A 13,677-nucleotide genomic window follows, 5' to 3' on the forward strand; every position below is an offset into this window, starting at 1 on the left:
TAAAGAAGATGTGATATATGTACATACATATACACACACATGCACAATGGAATATTAATCAGCCATAAAAAAAAGAATGAAATCTTGCCATTTGTGACAATATGGATGAATCTAGAGGGTATTATACTAAGTGAAATAAATCAGACAGAGAAAGACAAATACCATATGATTTCACTTATGTGTGGAATCTAAAAAACAAAACAAATGAAAAAACAAAACATAAATAGACTTGTATAGGAAACAAACTGATGGTTGCCAGAACAGGTAAGAGTTGGGGGTGATCAAAATAGGTGAAGGGGATTAAGAGAAAAAAAACTTCCAGTTATCAAATAAATAAGTCATGGGGATGAAATGTACAGCATAGGGAATATAGTCAATAATATTGTAATAACTTTGTGTGGAGACAGATGGTTACTAGACTTACGGGGATAATTTTGTAATGTATAAAAATATTGCATTACTGTGATGTACACCTGAAGCTAAAACGATGTTGTATGTCAATTATACTTCAACAAAAAATAAGAATAAAAGACTATCCTTTGTCTATTGAATAGCCTTTACACCTTTCTCTAAAATCAGCTGATCATAAATGTAGGTGTCTAGTAAGGACCCTGTTTTGTTACATCAAATTGGTTTGTCTATCTTTATACCAACACTGCACTGTCTTGATTACTATATCTTCATAATAAATCTTAAAGTCAGATAGTATAAGTCTTCCAACTTTGTTCTTTTTCAAAGTTGTTTGGTTATTCTAGTTGGCATTTCCATATAAATCTTAGGATAAGGTTGTCAGTTTCTACAAAGCCTTCTGGGATTTTGTTGCAATTTAGTTGAATCCATCAGGCAATTTGGGGAGAATGACTTCTTACCAGTCTCGAGTCTCTTGAACCATGAACACAGTGTTTTTCCACTTATTTCAGTCTTCTTTAATTTCTCTCAGCAATATTTTGGGTTTTTTTTTTTTTTAGTATACAGGTTTACATATCTTATATCAATTATTTCTAAGTGTTTCATATTTTTTATTTTGTAAATGACATTTTAAAACATTTTCAGTTTTTAATTGTTGCTAATATACACAAGAAGTACAATTTATTTTTGTATATTGAGCTTGTATCCTACAGCCTTGCTTAACTCATTTATTTCACCTGGTAGCTCTTCTGTAGATTCCTTATAATTTTCTACAAAGATGTTCTTGTCATCTTTGAATAAAGACAGTTTTATTCTTCTTTTCCAATCTGAATGCCTTATTTCTTTTTCTTGGTTTATTGCATTGGTTAGAACCTCCAGTATAAAATGAAATAGAAGTGGAGAGAGCAGACATCTTGCCTAGTTCCTGATCTTAAGGCAAAGCAGTCTTTGTTAAATATGATGTTAGCTATAGGCTTTTCATAGAAACTCTTTTATCAGTTTGAGGAAGTTCAGTTCCTACTTTGCTGAGAGTTTTTGATCAGGAATTGTTGGATGGTTATTCTTGCCTAAGTTTGCACTTGAATTTGGAAGCCATTTGGTCAATTGTTTATTAAACATATAATAAATTAAAAACCTCATGGTCTTAATACTCCTTATGGCTAAATCACAAAGCATTATTGAAGAGTGGGCTTAGTAGAATTTGAAGCTTAAAGACCCCTTCTTAATTTTTGGTTCTGCTATTTACTATTAGTGAAATGTTAGTCAAGTAAATCTAACCTAGCTCTGAGATTCAGTTTCCTTATCTTTAAATCAGTAATAACAAGGTAATGTTGACAACCATGTTACGTGGTCATGGTTACAATGGTCAACATGGTTACAATGGTCAACAACCATTGACAGTTGCCTGAACCAGAGAAAGCACCTTCTTAAATTTTGCACCCTAAGTACCTATTTGCCTCATCCTAATTTTGGCCCTACCTTATGACATTCAATTCACTATGTTCCTGGAAGTGACAGTATTCTCCAGGAGTATCACTCTGAACCTAGTTCTCACTCTCAGAGAGTTGGGTTTTTCTGAAATATGACATAGTGGACAAAATCCTACATGTATAATTCCAAATTCCTTGAATCTGAATTGACATTTCAGCTCTGTCTTTTAATAACTATGGGATATTGGGCAGATTTTTTACTTTTCTGAATTTTACCTTCACAAATTGCAAAACAAATAATAATTCCTGTTTTATCAGGTGTTTTGAAACTCAACATAATGATGGATGGGCAAACACTTTAATTGCAAACATCTCTGAGAGCATATCGCTGCTGAAAGCTTGATGAATTCATGCAAAACCCAGTCACACTAAAGAAATGACACAAAAATGTTCCAAGTCTCCAAGTGTATTGAGCCCTTTCCTTCCCTTGGTGCATAATGAATCACTGGTGAATCACGTGGTCACTCACAAATAAATTCAAAGGACTAAAGCAGACAATTGGTTTGCTCTGTATAAGACCAAAAATTACATCACAGAGTGAGCAACTTTCACTTGGTTTTCAAATGAATTTCATTTCATTCGAATTCTCTTTAATTATCAACAATAAAATGTATGTACCTTAAGTAGCCATTCAGTTTAGTGAGTTCTGATAATTGTATATACCCATGCCCACATCAAATCAAGATATGAACATTTAACTTAATTGAGAGTGTTCCGTCAGGCCCCTCTGTAGTCAAATCTCCCAGCCTCCCAGAGGCAACCATTCTCATTTCTATTACAGAATATTAGTTTTGCTCGTTTTGGACTTCATACAACTGAATCATACAGAATGTACTCTTTGAAAAACTTTTAATTTTTTTTTTAATATTAACTAAGATTCTAGTTAAACAGGGCTCAGAGCTAGGGTATCCATGTTCCCTTGCCTATTTAAAAGCAGAGGTAACTTGAGATTTATATTTCCATTCACAGTTGTTATACTGTTATTTTCCAATTTTCCAATTTTCCTCGTTTTCAGAACCACCCGGAAGTGCAGTAAAAGACTGAATACTTGAGCAGGTAGTCAGGAAGCTTGCCTTTCAGTCTTTACTCCATTACCTCGGGCAAACTCTTAGCTGTAAGTTCTGGCCCATCAGAATTTTTAATTTTTTATCATTTTAATCAAGGTCACTGTTAAAAATAGGCATATTTCTCATAAACATTTGAAACTTTGAATTTTCTGTTGAGGTGAGCTTTAGGGAAAACTACACTTACTCTCTTTAGACCTGTTCTGCTGGCTCCAGACATTTAGATAGCCTGCATTGTATGTGGCTTCTTCCAAATTGGGATGACATTGTGCAGCCCAGATACCAGGCTGCAATATTTTTAAAAACAAGTAATTCCAATTCTGAAAAAATCCTATTGTGGCTGACTCAAGGCAGGAGAGCAAGGGAGTGGAGATGAGAAGTTGAAGGCTGACTTATGTTTTACTGTATGTATATCTGTTTGTGTCACTTAATATCTGAACTAAGTACATGTATTAATGTTTCAAAATTCTTTTAAAAAATTTTTTTATTTACTCTTTTTTTTAAGTTTATCCATTTTGAGAGAGACAGAGACAGTGTAAGTGGGGAAAGGGAAGAGAGAGGGAGAGAGATAATCCCAACCAGGCTCCACACTGTCAGTGCAGTCGTGGGGGGAGGGGAGGGCTCAAATTCAGGAATCATGAGATCATGACCTGACCGAAACCAAGAGTCAGACGCCTAACCGACTGAGCCACCTGGGCACCCCTAGTTTTTCAAAATTTTTAAATAAAATTAAGAAGCTGAGGTGAATTGAAGTGTACAGCTGAATATGAGTTCTGAGGCCTACAGGAGAGACTTCTTGTCCTACATAAATCAGTTAATATTATGTGGTAAACATTTGATAACCAGCAAGCATGGACCAGATGGCTGAGCTTAAATGGATCATTTTCTGCCATCCCTTTTCCTCCCCCTCCCACCTCTCCATCATTTCCCAGGATTACTCACCTTCGTGCTCCAGGACGTGATAATGTCATATCTGCCCAAAATACATCTGTTTCATGCCTTAGTGCCTCTCTTGCAGGGTTTCTGTGCCCCACCCACTCCACCTCTTGGCCTGGGTTAATTCTTCCCTCTTCCTTCTCTCATTGCCATTCCTGTTTGGATGAAGGCTCCTCCTCTGTGTTCCTGTGCTTATTACATAATAGTACTACATAGTTATTACATGGTATTGCTTTTTTCTTTTAAATAGCTTGTTTTTTAATATAAAAGTAACGGATGCTCATTGTAACATTTCAAATGATGGAGATGTGTATATATAAATACAACTTTCCTCCCTTCGACCTCCATTCCCACTTGGAAGGATACCAGAGGGTGACTTTCCATACTTAAGAAAAAGTTGCTTGAGCAGAACTTGAGTTTATTTCTCTTTGTAAAATATTAAAATCACAGGAGATTATAAAGCAACAAGTGAACGCTGCCCTTGGATTTCGCCTTCACTTTCCATTCCCAAACCATTAACATTGTGCTCTGTATCCCTCCAGCCCCTCTTTCTATCCATTTCATATAAATGCACATGCATTTGCGTGGCAGATACTATAACACCAAAGCTCAAAGTGCTGTCATTACCAGATCCTCCCCTCCTCTTCCTCTGTGTCCTGCTTTGGGGGGATTCTTTGTTTTTCAGAGCGAGGTTACGGGCAGAGATATCCACTGAAGATGAGTGAAGCAAAAGATTTCTCTGCAAAAGAAAGATCTTGGAGCCATCCTGAGAAGGAAAGAAAAGATCTGGAGGGTGGTGAGGAAGGAGGAAACCCGTGTGAGCAGGGAGTTTTGAGGTAAGAGGGCAAGGGGAGAAATGAGGAGCAGTTGCTTTGAGGGGGAGGACACTGAGGAGATGGAGATATGTAAAGAGAATTTTTAGCAAGTTTTAACAATTTAATATAATTCCTCACGTACTATTTCAAGAGGCTTTTAGTAAGGATCACTGTTAGTTTTTAAGGCTTTAGGGAGTCATATTTGTGTTTCTTGTGGAAGCATCTATAGGTCCATACCAGATCTGGGGGCGGAGTGAGTCTCCCTTGAAGCACATGGGCTGCATGGAGGAAGTTTGTGGAAAGTCAAGGAACAAATTCGGGAGCCTGTAAGGAAGGGAAGGGGAAGTAGGAGTGAAAGTTGGGGATGCAGCAAATAAACATTCACTACGGTGGCCTTAGGGGCTGCTCCCATGTAATACCCAATGCTCATTATACTCAGCCTTAGCAAAGTTTGCCAGTTGACAGAACCTGCCCACATGTGCAGAACTTTTTCAAAATCCTAAATTTAAATTATCGAAATATTAATGAGTTTGTGAGTTTAAGCCCCACATTGGGCTCTGTGCTGACAGCTCAGAGCCTGCAGCCTGCTTCAGATTCTGTGTCTACCTCTCTCTCTGCCCCTCCCCCATTCGTGCTCTGTCTCTCTGTCTCTCAAAAATAAACTAAAAACATTTTTAAAAATAAAATAAATAATACTTTAAAAATTCAATAATAAGTAAAGAATTTTAATTGATTATCAAAACTTTCCCCACAAAGAAAGCTTCAGGCACATATTGTTTCAGTGATGATCTACAAAAATTTGAAGAGGAAGTAATACTAATCAACAATTTCATTGAATAGAGAAGATAACACTCTGAACTTATTTTATGTAGCCAGTAGTACCTGAATATCAAGAAAAAGGTAATTCTTTTTTTTTTTTAGTATTTTTTAATGTTTATTAACATTTGGTAGGCAAATATGACAGATATAAATACAAGCATACCTTAGAGATATTGCAGGTTCCGTTCCACACCGGTGCAAAAAAGCAAATATCACAATAAAAAAATAAATAAAAGGGGAGTTTCAGTCCATGCACCTGTTGTTCTTAGTTCCAGCTTCCTGTCATAGGAGAAAGGCAAGACCAAGTGAGTGAAGATGTTCACAGTATTGAGTATAAAAAAACCAGTTTCATACAAAACATCATGTAAGACTTGATCCTATCTTTATGGATTATATTTGTGTACATGTCCATGGTGGGGGAGAGACTGTTCAAAAATATAGTGATTGTTCCTGGATCTTGGTATTATGGATGAGTTTTACTTTCTTCTTTTTGTTTGTTGCTATTTCTTAAATTTTATTTATTTATTTATTTATTTATTTATTTATTTATTAAAGGTTAGTTATTTATTTTGAGAAAGAAAGAGAATGAGAACATGAGCAGAAGAGGGGCAGAGAGAGAAAACCCCAAGCAGGTTCTGCACTGTCAGCACAGAACTCAATGCAGGGCTCGAACCAGGAGATCATGACCTGAGCTGAAACCAAGAGGTAGACAAAAGTGAGCCACCAGGGTGCCCCTATTTCCTAAATTTTAAAAATGATGATTATGGTTCCTGGGTGGCTCAGTCAGTTAAATGTCTGACTCTTGATCTTGGCTCAGGTCGTGATCTCACGGTTCGTAGGTTCGAGCCCCACATTGGGCTCTGTGCTGACAGTGCAAAGCCTGCTTGAAATTTTCTCCCTCCCTCTGTCTCTGCCCCTCCCCCACTCATGTATGCATACACATGGTCTCTCTCTTTAAAAATTGATGATTTATGTCATTTCTATAGCAAGAAAAAATTAAAGATCATTAAAAGAAATAATGTGATTCTTGTCCATGGTATTGTTTACAAACCCTAGTCTGAATAACTCTTTGGTGGGTATGTTGGCACCAAGTTTAAGCATCAGGTAGCAAGTTGGACTTGATTTCTTTGGAAATCCCTTATAACCTAATTGTGATTTAATGTTTTAGTAGACATATATGTCATTACAGATATGACTCTAAGTGTTAGTGCAAGTCTGTGTGTCTGTGAATGGATTATGTCTTTTTATTCTGTGTTTTTGGTGCTTTGACATCTTGGGGCCTTGCTGACCCTGGAGAGATTGCGCCTCCCAGGGATAGCCAATTTCTAGCATACTTTTTTGTGCAAACCAACCAATCCAGAGCCCATACTTCCAAATACCTCCTTTATGGGCTCTTACATAATTCCCCTTCCCTATCCCAGGGCCAGCTACCAGACAACTAGGGACAACCCTTAGCCCCAGAGCCCTCTGAAATTATTCAAACTAGACAATCCTAAACTTATTTATCCTGACTTGCCCCATTTCTTCCCACAGATACCACAATAAAGGCTCCTGTGGTATTTTCCCCTCTCACTCTGCTTCTCTGTGTGGTCACTGTGAATGGCATGCTGTGCCTTCTGTTTCTAGGAATCTGTGGGCATGATAAAACTTCTTCTTGGAGCACCTGGGTGGCTCATTTGGGGTACCTGGGTGGCTCAGTCGGTTGAGTGTTTAACTCTTGATATCAGTTCAGGTTGTGATCTCACTGTCATGGGACTGAGACCCACATTGGGCTCTGTGTTCTTGGGGCCTGCTTGAGAGAGTCTCTCTCTCTCTCTCTCTCTGCCCCTCCCCTGCTCACACACACACACTCTCTCTCTCAAAATAAATAAACATTAAAAAAAAACCCTCTTTTTTCATGGCACTCATTTCTGTGTCTGCATGTCTCACTATACCAAGTTAAAACAATTCCCAATGCTGGGCACCTGGGTGGCTCAGTTGTTAAGCATCCAACTTCTGCTCAGGTCATGATCTTGTGGTTTGCGAGTTCGAGCCACACATTGGGCTCCATGCTGACAACTTGGAGCCTGCTTGGGATTCTTTCTCTCCCCCCTCTTTACTCTTCCTCTACTTAAGCTCACGCTCACTCTCTCTCTCTCTCTCTCTCTCAAAAAAAAAAAAAAGTAATAATAAAAAAATAAATAAATTAAAGAGATAAAAGAAAGGATTCATTTAAAAAGAAATTCCCAAGGGGTCAACAGTGACTCCATATGCGTGTACCTAGATCTCTCCTACCACTAAATTTGTTCAGAAGAGACAGAATTGGGCAAGATTTTGTTCTGGCAGCAATCCTACAACCTATAAGCTGGTTTCCCCCAAATGGGATCTATTTTATTCTTCTCAGAGCAGAGTCTCTATATATTTACTTGGTGTTGTGGCAAGAGGAATAATTATGACCTCTGTTCAAGAAGTCATAAAAAAATCTCCAAAACCAAAACACCCAAATGGATTTAATATAATTTTGGAGGAGAAAATACAACAAAACCCCAAACACATAAACACACACATACACACAGTCAGAATCAGGTAATATATCCTGAGAAACTTTTAGGCAACCCTAGTTTTCAAACAAAGATCAGGTGGTATAATATAAATATCAAAGAAAACTCTCCATTCTAGTCAGTTGCCAGGCTCTTATGAGCTTGCAAAGTATCCATTTTACCCTGTAGATAAGCTGTTATTCATGTGTACAATATTAGCTGATGCGTGCCATAAGACCCACTTATCCCAAAATGCCTGGGCCCTTCCAACCTATCTGGTTTCAGCGTCCTAGTTGTAAACAACTATGTTCTTTAGAAGACCTTTATCAAAGTGTATTTAAGTTATCTAAGGGGGAAGTAGTATTTTTTTTAAGATTTTATTTGTAAGTAATCTCTAGACCCAACGTGGGACTCTGAAATCAAGAATCACATGCTCTACTCACTGAGCCAGCCAGGTGCCCAAGGGAGAAATATTTTTCTCCTGTGGCGGCTTTCATGATTTTTAACTACTGAAGATTCTAGTACCTGGCTTGCTGTAGAACTTTCCGGGAGTTTCTCAAGCCATAGGGGTTTAAGGGATGGTTCTGCAGGTATTGCACGCATATTCCAGTCTTCTCTACGGGCATACAGCCATGAAGCAGTTTATATGATCACCTTGGCAGACGAGATTGGCTGGGACAGGGCAGGTGTCTAATAAATATTTATTGCATGTTTAGTTGAATAGATAGGAGCTTCACTATGTCAGTCATAGCTCTGTGCTGTATAGACCAGAAACCAACACTAGTCACATCAAGCAAGTAGAGAAAATCCTGGGAGGATATCAGGCACTCACAGAATGAAGGCAGGTAATCTGAGGGGTAGAAAGTTGCAGAATCAAGGTAGCTCTGGTGACTCAGCACAAAACCCACAGGAAATTCATGTCTTGGGAATAATTTGGCCCTTGCACCACTACTGGCCGGATGATGGCTCTAATCTCCAGCATCCTCTCTGACCCATGATTCAAAGTTCTGGGACTTTCAGGGTCTGAATGGCTGAGTTGAAATAATTTGCCCATGGGTGGTAAAAGAAGGGTCTGAACTCTTCAACTGCAATGAAGGACTGCATACCAAGACTTGGTTTCCAAACGAGGTCAGAAAGGAAGATGGTAATGTTAATGGGAAGGGGCCAAATTAGATATTATGCTGTGAACAAGGACAGATGTCATCCACACTGACATGAGGTGGAGCTGGGGCTGGTTGCTGGTCAAGGCTAAAGGAAAAGAAGGGTGTAGTTCTGGAGGAAGGAGAAGAACATGACCTTTAGAGACCCTAGGTGGCCAGCAAGATAGCAGAATCCCAGGGAGCAGAAAAAAGAATCTGGATGGAGAGGAGCAGAGAATAGGTGTTTTGTGGTGTTCCTAGGCTAACAGAAGACCTGAATAAATATTTGTTAAATTCATTAAAAAATCTAAATCATGCTAATTCAGATTATTAGTGACTATAGTTCTCCTGGCTGGATGAAGTGGGGAGTGTGTCCCCACAGAAGCTGACTCATCCTTAGCCTGGCTGGTCATCCCTCCTCTTAAGACCTTTCCCATTCATTCTGGAGCAAGTAACTGCAAGCCCTTCCCCAGTAAGAGATGTGTGTGTGTGTGTGTGTGCGCGCGTGTGTGCATGTACGTGGGGGCAGGGCGGGGTAGTGGTGATGGTGGTGGTATATTCTTTCCTTGTCTGAATCTGAAGAACAGGGAGCATCTGTATCCAAAACGTCTATGGAGTCATGGCGCTGGGTTTTCCCAGACTTTAGCCAGACTAGAGTGACTTTGCCTTTATCTTTCAAGAAAATATGTTTTTTAATTATTTTGTTATATATTTTTTTATGTTTACTTATTTGGGGTGGGGCAGAGAGAGAGAGAGGGAAAGAGAAAATTCCAAGCAGACTCTGTGATAGTGCAGAGCCCGATCTCACAAACCCTGAGAGCGTGACCTGATCCGAAATCAAGAGTCAGATGCTTAGCTGACTGAGCCACCTAGGTGTCCCCCAAGGAAATATACTTCTACCTCTAGGTTTTCAGGTGAGGTATCAACCCTTGATTTCTGCCAGTTATTTTCCTCCTTTTCCAGAAAAGTCTCTCTTCTTCCTTTCCTCCAAGCAAAGCAGCATGGCCCAAATGGATTCTGAAGTCCTATAAATTTGAGTGTGATTCTCGGGTCTTCTCCTTATTTGATAGCTGTGTGACCTGTCAAGCGTACTTCTTCCTCTGTGAAATGGGGAAAATAGTGCCTGTCTTGCCAGGGGCATCATGAATATGTACGTCAAAGTGCCACATACATAAAAAACTGCAGGGCAGGGGTACCTGGCTGGCTCAAGCAGTAGAATATGCAACTCTTGATCTCAGGGTCATGAGTTCAAGCCCCACATTGGGCATAGACCTTACTTAAATAAAATTAAATAACATAGACCTTACTTAAATAAAATAAAAATGTTAAATGCTTGAATTAAAAACAAAACAACAACTGCAAGGCAAGTTGTCCAAAAGATGGACAAAGGGCACCTGGTGGCTCAGTCAACTGATCGTCTGACTCTTGATTTCGGCTCAGGTTGTGATCCCAGGGATGTGAAATTGAGCCTCACGTTGGGCTCCACACTCAGCAGGGAGCCTGTTTGAGATTCTTTCTCCCTTTCTCTCTCTGTCTCTCCCTTTGCCCCCCTCCCATGCTCACACACACACTCTCTCTCTAATTAAAACAAATAACAGACTACTTATTAAAAAAACAAAAACAAAGAAAACAAAAACAACCCCAAAAGATGGACAAGAAATTCCAGATACCACCTCTTCTCCCAATCGAGGCTTTTTAAACACCAGTTATTGCCTCTTTATTGAAAAGAGTGTCAGCTTGTAGGCAGCCCCGAGGGTAAGACAGATATATTATCTAGTGGATATAAATAATAATTTTTGAGAAATATAGTATTTTATAACAGAGCAGAAATAATTCCTCAGGCACTATCAAAGCTTAAATAAAATTTCTCTTAAAAATCTCCCAGCTCCTACTGAGCTTAAGGTTGGTTACACAAAGATGTTATATAGACGGATGGTCACTGCTGTGTTGTTTATAAAAGTAAAGCTTGAAATCAACTTAAACTGTCACTACAGAGGGGCACTTGGCTGGCTCAGTCACTAGAGCATGCAACTCTTGATCTCGTGTTGTTAAGTTTGAGCCCCATGGTGGGTGTAGAGATTACTTAAAAATAAAATATTAAAAAATATAGAGGATTATAAGATTAAATAAATTATAGTAATTTTTCTAAGTTTTTTTTTTTAGTAATTTCTACACCCAGTGTGGGGCTGGAATTTATAGCCCCAAACAGGAGTTACAATGCTCTTCCGATTGAGCCAGCCAAGTGCCCCAAATTATAGTAATTTTTTATGATAAAACTCTAGTCTTTGAGAAGATTTTTTTTTTCAACGTTTATTTATTTATTTTTTTTTTGGGGACAGAGAGAGACAGAGCATGAACGGGGGAGGGGCAGAGAGAGAGGGAGACACAGAATCGGAAACAGGCTCCAGGCTCTGAGCCATCAGCCCAGAGCCTGATGCGGGGCTCGAACTCACGGACCGCGAGATCGTGACCTGGCTGAAGTCGGAGGCTTAACCGACTGCGCCACCCAGGCGCCCCTGAGAAGATTTTGTACAAATATATTTAATCACGTGGAAAGGTGTTCTGGCTGTATTAAGTGAATAAATTATAAAATAACATTATAGTATGATTCCATTTTTATTACATATATGTATAATATTTGAAGGGATATATGTTAAATGTCAGTACTTACCTTTGGGTGTGAGAGTATGGAGCTTTTATATTACTTTTATTCATAACTATTTTCTAATTTTCCCACAACGAACAATGAAAAGATGAGGAAATTATTATCCAATCCTTTTTGCCCTGATTTTAGACTTTTCAATGACCCTTTTCCCAAATTTGGTTTCTTCAAGGCTATCTCTCAAGAAAATATGCGGAGGAAGTTATATCTAGCTAACTTAAAATTGATATCAAAGGCGGTATCTTTTTTTTTTCTTTCTTTTTTTTTTTTGGTGTAAAAAAAGTTATTTTATTAAAGCACAGAGACAGGACTGATGGCCAGAAAAGAGCTGCCTCAAAGGCAGTCTTGATTTTTTCTCTCTCACAAAAAAAGAGGTGTGAATTGTAAGGGGTGGGGAAATTTCCCTTTATCCTTCTAGATTCTTTTGGCTAGTCTATTAATTAAATTGACATAGACAGATTAACAGTACAAAAATAAGTTTAATTATGTAGGTATGGGAGCCCCATGAGAAGGGGAAGAACATGAGACCCATGAACATGTCAGGAAATAATTGAGGCTTAGATGCCATCCCGAACTAAGGAATGGGATAGGGGTCTGGGATTCAAAGGAGAGGAGGGTAATTCACAGGACGATAATAAGAGCAGATGTTTGGTAATTAGAGGTTTGCCTTGTTGTACAGATGGGTCACTCAGATAAAAAGTTATCTCTGGTAATCATTGTCTTTCTGGGCCAGGCCTACATAAATTCTTTTAGGTATTTAAGGGAGAGGTAAAAGTAATTTTCTTGACTCATCTGGGTCTTGATTGCCTTCAGCTCAAAATAATACACATGGCAAAGTGGCATATTTGGGGTCATAATGAAAGGGAAACAGATGTTCCTACTCTGTTTTTCTTTCTTTCTCTTTTTTCTTTTTCTTTCTTCCTTTCTCTCTTTTCTTTCTTCCTTCCTTCCTTTTCTTTCTTTCTCTTTCTTTCTTTCTTTCTTTCTTTCTTTCTTTCTTTCTTTCTTTCTTTCTTTCTTTCTTTCTTTCTTTCTTTCTTTCTTTCTTCCTTTCAAATAGTACATAGCACTATGGCCCCCTCTCCATGAATGCTTTGTAAAGCCCTGAGCCCCTTTCCTTGTTCTTACTACAGGATGAAATACTCAAATCACCAGGCCAGAGGAATTATCCTAATGGCTCTCCAAACTTGTTAAGGATCTCAAATGGGAGAAAGTCATAGAATAATGGTTACAAATCTGTCCCTGGGAAGATATATATTTCTCTTGTGATAAATTAATAGTCTTGCGATTTAAAAATGTTTCCTGAGAATTTGCCTAGCATGAGTAATCCCTGAGGAAATGTCTTCAAAAATTTGAGTAAATATCCTACTGTAGCAGGATTCTTGCACAGAGAATCGAGGCTTTTCTTTCCAGGAAGCAACTTTACTTGTGCCAGCATGGCTCAGTTGGGTTCTTACCCAAAGAACTGAGACCTCAACGCCAAGTGGCGTGGTTTTTTATTTATTTTCTCCTTCTTTGTCTCCCATATATGGTAACATACAAACATGTAGTGTGATTAAGTGGTCTCATGTTACAAGGTTGTGAGGGATGTTTTCACATAGCTGTATAACCAGGTTACCTTGAGGTTTTTTTCTTTTTTTTTCTTTTCTTAGGGAGGGGACCCTACCACACTACTGTTTGTTCAGAAGGGAAAAAAAAGTAAGATAGGGTCCCTGCTTTAAAAAAAAGTCCAAAGTCTAGTTGGGGCAGACATATAAATAAATAATTGTAAAATAAAACAAGCAACATTTTTATCTTATTTTTTTTTAACGTTTATTTATTTTTG

This window comes from Lynx rufus, unplaced genomic scaffold (genome assembly GCF_022079265.1).
Source record: "Lynx rufus isolate CCGP_SWC_20201006 ecotype Redwood Valley unplaced genomic scaffold, mLynRuf1.p SCAF_5, whole genome shotgun sequence".
Lineage (NCBI taxonomy): Eukaryota > Metazoa > Chordata > Mammalia > Carnivora > Felidae > Lynx > Lynx rufus.